This window comes from Egretta garzetta, unplaced genomic scaffold (assembly GCF_000687185.1).
Source record: "Egretta garzetta isolate BGI_Z169 unplaced genomic scaffold, ASM68718v1 scaffold349, whole genome shotgun sequence".
Taxonomy (NCBI): domain Eukaryota; kingdom Metazoa; phylum Chordata; class Aves; order Pelecaniformes; family Ardeidae; genus Egretta; species Egretta garzetta.
The window spans coordinates 874,742-880,843 of record NW_009260788.1 but is presented as its reverse complement, the minus strand read 5'-3'; the positions used below and the strand labels follow the sequence as shown (position 1 = coordinate 880,843).

The 6,102-nt window shown below is 41.1% G+C and overlaps 1 protein-coding gene across 1 annotated transcript in view; it reads right to left on the bottom strand.

The window, feature by feature from the left end:
• Positions 1-6,102, bottom strand: part of LRIG3 (leucine rich repeats and immunoglobulin like domains 3) — a 48,758-nt gene that overhangs the window by 35,664 nt on the left and 6,992 nt on the right. The window lies entirely within an intron of this gene.

Below are 6,102 nucleotides of genomic sequence, written 5' to 3'. Positions count from 1 at the left end.
CATCTTTACCATATGTCTCATTGGACACCACCTTAAAACAGAGTCCTATGAAACTTTTGCTGTAGCCTCAGGAGTACTGGAAACATCACAGAAATAAAAGAATGATCACATAATAGAAAGCAGAGCAGCTAATTACAGAAACTCAAACTCTGACATCTATAGAGATCTGCACAAGCGATACAGATTCACAACTGATCTTGTAACCATGGCCTTCCCCTTCTTAGCCACTCATCCACCACAACATGCACCTTCCTGCTCCCATACTACAGCCAGTCACTACCTCACCTGCATTGATTCAGCCATCTGCAAAGTGCTCGCTGAATGTTACAACATTTGAGTTTATGCAAGCCAGCAAACCAAAACTGTGCTCTTTTCAAGGAGTTCTTAAGCTCACTCCAGCAAGAGTTTGCAATGCAGACACATAAAGGATTGCATCGGCACGCTTCAGCAGTGAGCAGATAAAGGCAAAGAAATTTCTCGCACTTCATGATACTTTTCCCCGTGCAAATTAAGCACTGAACAGTCCACCCAGCATGCTTGGGGTCCTTACATCAAGCCATGCAGGCACAAAGTGTATTTCTTGAATCCCTGAGGAAACTCTGGGATTTCTTACTTTTTCTGGATGACTCAGTACAGTCACCTATATGGAGCATGCAAAACACAGGCCTGACTGCCATGGACACGTCTACTCTCCATCTACAGTACTGGAAGTGAAGAAACCTGACGATCAGCAGATCCTTGCTGCACACAGACCAGAACTGGCTTAAATCAAGCCAGGTTCAGGGTCTGTGCTAGGTGTTCTGCTCTGTGGCTTAGCCCCGAACAACTGCAGATCCAGAGAACTCCGGCTGCTCTGCACCAACCATTTCAGATCCTTGGACACAGGTGTAATGCTGCAACCCAGCCAGGCACCAAGGCTTCTTCAACAGTGCATGGGGATGGTAAAACCATGTTTTAGACTCCCCCAACTGTTTGATGCTTTATGCAGTACTTGTTCAGTGCTGCCAGGACAATTCCATCATCCCTTTTGTCCTTCCCTAGAGTCAGCGGTTAAAAAAAAAAAAATAAAAATAAAAATCAAACACTAAAAATAATCCCAGGCACGAACGGGCATTATGAGGGGTACTACCACTACTCGGTTACGAGGTGTGCTCTGAGCCAGCCAACTGGATGAGGCCCAGCACCGGCGCTGGCTCACGGCTGCAGGCAGGGAGGAGATCGGCGCTATGTCTCCCAGGCCGGGCTGTGCAGAAGTGTGCCCAGGGCAGACCCGCAGGTGCAAAAGGCATTTTCCAGCACAAAGGAGGGGGGTGAGGGTTGGGGGGAGCCACCTAAAGAAGGGGAACACCCTCCACTACCTTCAGGTGGCCACGGAGGGGATGTTTTCCGAGATGCAGCTCCGGACTTACTCGCCTAAAATATATCCACGCCTTGTTCCAGGTGTCTAAACCCCTACAGATTTTCCTCTCAAAGATGGAAAACCAATACACTGTTAACATTTCAAAAACCCACAAACGTTAGTTTCATCATTATGATTTTGAGTTCTCCTGTAAATGAGGTTAACCACACTTGAGTTAGAGGACTGCATCATTCACTGCTTAAAAATCTAGTGCAAACATTCATCTGGCCACAGACTGGAAAAAAATCCCTTTGTTTAGCACCTGAAGACATTAGCTGCATGGATTTGAAATTCTCATACTGCATTCTTAAATGTGAAGACTGAAAGAGTATGCTGTTATAAAGATCTAGATTGGAATCTAACTTGGTCCTTTAAAGCAGACAGAGTAGAGACAATTCTTACCCTTAAACTTAATTCAATATTTGGCTTTAGTCTGTAGGGATTATAAGAACTATGCAAATAAACAGCTAAAATTCAGTGAAGTTATGGCTGTTAGTGCGTAACGTTACTGTTCTTCATGCTTCAGACAAGACTTGGGAATCAGTAATTATTTCACCAAAGAGCTTTCAACATTGGTGCTAAAAACCTGCATTTCTTCATTTCATCTAAAAACCCTGCAAAAGGTTTATTTAAAACATGTTTGCCTAAAGGACCCACCAGACAGTAACAGACGTGAGTAGATTTGTTCTGCTGGAGTTATAACATGTTAAAAAAAAAAAAAAAAAAATCTGGCAGAGGCCTTAAACTATAAAAATCCTGCAATTACAACCACTGCTGTGCATGATCACCACACTGGAGCCAGACACTTTCACTCATAGCTCAAGCTCACATCCATCTGGAGTCTATCAAGGCAACCGTGAGCGTAACAACTAAGTTTCAAACTTTTTTTTTTTTCTGTGTGTGTTTGTTTTTTAACACTAAAGATACCCTCAGACTTTCCACGTAGCACCTACTTTAAAAAACACATACATTAAAAAAATCTTCATTCCTGGTTTACTTACAGCAGGTTGTCAAACACAAGTTGCAAAACAGCCAAAGAAAACCAACAACAAAAACAAAAACCAACCCCTCCAAAACAGACAATGCTGAATCGCCTGTTTCACACAGCTATATACCTGCTTGTCTACCAATTGCTGGATAAAATATGAATTATGAATATTTCATTAAACATTATTTCAGTGCTACTGGCACAAGAAGCTTCACAAAAAAAAAAAGCCTTGCGAGTTACATTTTTAAGTTAAAACAGTAGTTGGAAGTGAACCAAGAGTTAAAATATGTCTTTTACTAATATTCTAAGTGAAGCATAAGCCTATAGAAGTTTCTGAAACTTATAAGCACTGGATCTAAGACATTTTTTAAATATAAAAATCTACCATCCCTGTCACAAAGCTACAAGTACATTTTGGTCAAATGCATTTCTCAACGTAACTTAAAACAAGTATGAAGAAAAGGTCTGAAAACTAATCAGCAGCTTTCCTTTACAGAAATGGAACTGGCGACGTTAAAACACTAAGATTATTACTACGTATTTTCCATTTCTGAATTTTGTCTGTTAAAATCACTTTACAAGCGGGGAGAAAATCTCCTCTGTGATTACTTTTGCTACTAGAATTTCAAAAGCCGTGAAAAATATAACAGTGAATGCACTCAGAAACTTCAGAAACCAGATTTATGTTAAGAAATTCTTTCTAACAATAAAAAATATATATACCTGTTCTTCACCTCAGATTTCTCATAAAAGTGAGTGAGCACTTAAGTAGAATTGCCTCCACTTGAAAAAGCATGCCATAGTTTTTGAGGCCCTTTAAGAATCCGTTTTATGAAAGAAACTATTTTCTGTATTTCATTATGCCTGTACGACCATCTTTTGTAACTCACAAGTCTCTGCGTTCTATAGAAAGCTGAAACGTAACTCTGAACATTGATACTTGTGTGAGCAAAAATGGAAAGGAAGGCCTAATGCATAAAGGGAGAGGGCGAGCGTTTCTTCGCACATTTTATAACTTTTAGACTCTAACTTAATTTACAACACTTAGTCTCAATTATCATCTTCTTCCTTAGAGAACTCAGAAACCTGAGCCCCAAGTCAAATTTTAAAATGCAAATCCAGCAACAGCTTCTTAATCAGTCCCACTGGGGCCTATAGAGCTGCTAATTCAGCAGAAATCAGGAGAGCTGAAAAACAAAAAGCCAGGCTGTAGCTGTTTTAAGACACTGATCCAAAGTGACTCATAAATCAGCTTGCTATGTTCAAGTTTTAGTCTGGAAAATATTGAAAAACAGCTGTAAAAACCATACGGCCCTTTTTTCTGGCAATTCTGGTAGAGAACTAGAGGATTTATAAAATGTAAATACTAAAGATGTAATACAAACACAAGTGAAAACCATCTTTCAGACTTTCCCTCTCGCCCCACCGACAGTTTTAGCATTCCTCGGTGAACCTGGCGAGGCGTACAGCAGTGCCACCGGGAGTTTGCACACACGGAGGACACTGGCCAATGCTCAAGGCTCTTCCTCCCTCCCTCCTCTACCTCTGCTACACCAGCTCTAACAAAGCCACATTCTCACAAGCTCGGGACACATATCCTGGCAGTAAATCGAAATGAGACTTCAAAAGTATTTGTACACAAAACCTTTAAAAATATTCATCACTTCTCAGGGGACTGTTATCTTCCGTGAAGGCAGTGTCAGAGATGATGGTATTTTGGGCTAAAATCACAGTAAAGCTGGCAATTTCACCCTACTTACACCCCACTTCGTGAAGCCATTTCCATACAAAGCCTCACACTTGCCACCGAAAAGAAGGGGACGCAACTCAGTATTCGGGCTCATTTTCTTATTTCCCTCCTTGTCCACTCTGAGGTCTCACAGCCTTCCCACATTAGACACTCTCATTTTATTTCACTGGGAGATCTGAACACAAAAGGCATGAAAGAGCCAAACAGCGCTTCAGAAAGCCAAACTCCATCCGCTGGGCAAGTAGACCGATGGGCGGAGGAAGGTGTAAAGCCTAACGCGGGCCTAGCCCTTCTCGAGCACAAGGGTTTTCCCTCTCCCGCTTGGGAGATCTCGCCTGCGTATGTGGAGAACATGGTGTAATAGTTGTTGTTTTCCAAAGAGGACTGGAAAGCCTGCAATTAAACTACTACCCTTTGGCTATACCTGCTACGGACTTCCATGGAAAACACAGTAAATATACACCAATAAAACTGATAAACAGTCTTTTACAATGTGTAAATGCGCAGTTTGTTGCAACAATAATCCAGGCTATTCAACCTTTTTTGCATACGCAAAACTGAAATGCGTTATAAACTTAAACATTGCGCAATCCCAGCTCCAAGTACTGGAGTAGCTGGAGGTAACAGACAACGCTGCACTAGTCCTTGTTGTCTTATTAAGAAGAGGGGAAGGAAGAAAGAGCAGGGAACTTCTAAGGCATTTGACACAAACAAAAGAAATATTTACACAAAAGCGGCCAGACCACATGGTTTGGTGACACCTACAAAGATGTACTCCTGTGAGTTTAAGAGCGAGTGACACAGCTGTCCAATGAGTAATCACAGCGGGGTTTCTTACAACAGACCAAAGCTTATTTATACAAGTGGAACTTATTTTCTCACACTTTTAAAGGAATGTGAACTTACATAAGGACAATTTACACTACCAAGGGAATTCTAATTAGAAAAAACCCTCCCTTGTGCTAACAGAAAAGCCCTGCATTGTGTTTTATTGTCCCTCAGTAACTTAAGTGGAAAAGACAAATTTGGATTACTGCTAAAGCAAAATGCTTTTTAAAACCACTCTAAAAAGAGAAGTTCTGTGATTTTTTCCCCTTGTTTTTCTGTTTAGCATGCTGTCACACCTGAATTTTAACTTAACAGCACTAAACTAAGCTAAGCTAAGAAACTAAGCTATGAAGCTCAGCTTAGTATCAAAAAAGCCTTAGGTTTTGTCAGAAAACTTACGTTAGTGTACTGAAATAGTTCAAAAGAACAGGAGGGACGAAATTTAATAGGAAGCAAAGCCAGTCGTTGAATGTAAAGCAGATCCGGTATTTGATTCGTATGCTTCAATCACAGAAGCCAAAAGAAAAAAAAAAAAAAAAGTTTCTTTCCCCTCACACTTTCCTATACCACTCCTGGAAATATTCATCTCCCAGAGCCATTCCTATGTGCAGTTCCATATGGTGTCAATACAGCCATCCACATTTCATGAGTAAAGCAGCATGACCTCCAGACGAGGCAATTGAACAGAATTAGCCACCACTAATTGAAAGTCTTCCTGTTTACTTTAAAGTCCTTATCTCAATCTGCTTTGGAAATGTAATAGAAAATTAATACGACTAATATAGAAGATCGCCGAGTGACAAGTGATTGAAAACAAATGTGAAAAGTCCCTCAGCTATTTTCAGGCTTTTAGAAAGCTCCCATAGTTTATGCTTTGTCCATAAAAGTTTGTCACTGAAAGTAAATTTTCTACAGCTGGCATTTCAGTACGCGTTACTCAGATGCGGCGAACCCCTGCCACCGGAGCGAAGGGGGCAAGCTCCGGTGTTAATAAAATCGTCAAACCCGCAGCTATCGGGGAATGCAGACGAAGAACTGCACACATAAAACCGAGACCGGCTCTCCCGACACACAAATCGATGTTAACTTGGCGACTCCTGCACGTTTTCCAAGAAAGTCATCGGAACTTTTTTCCTC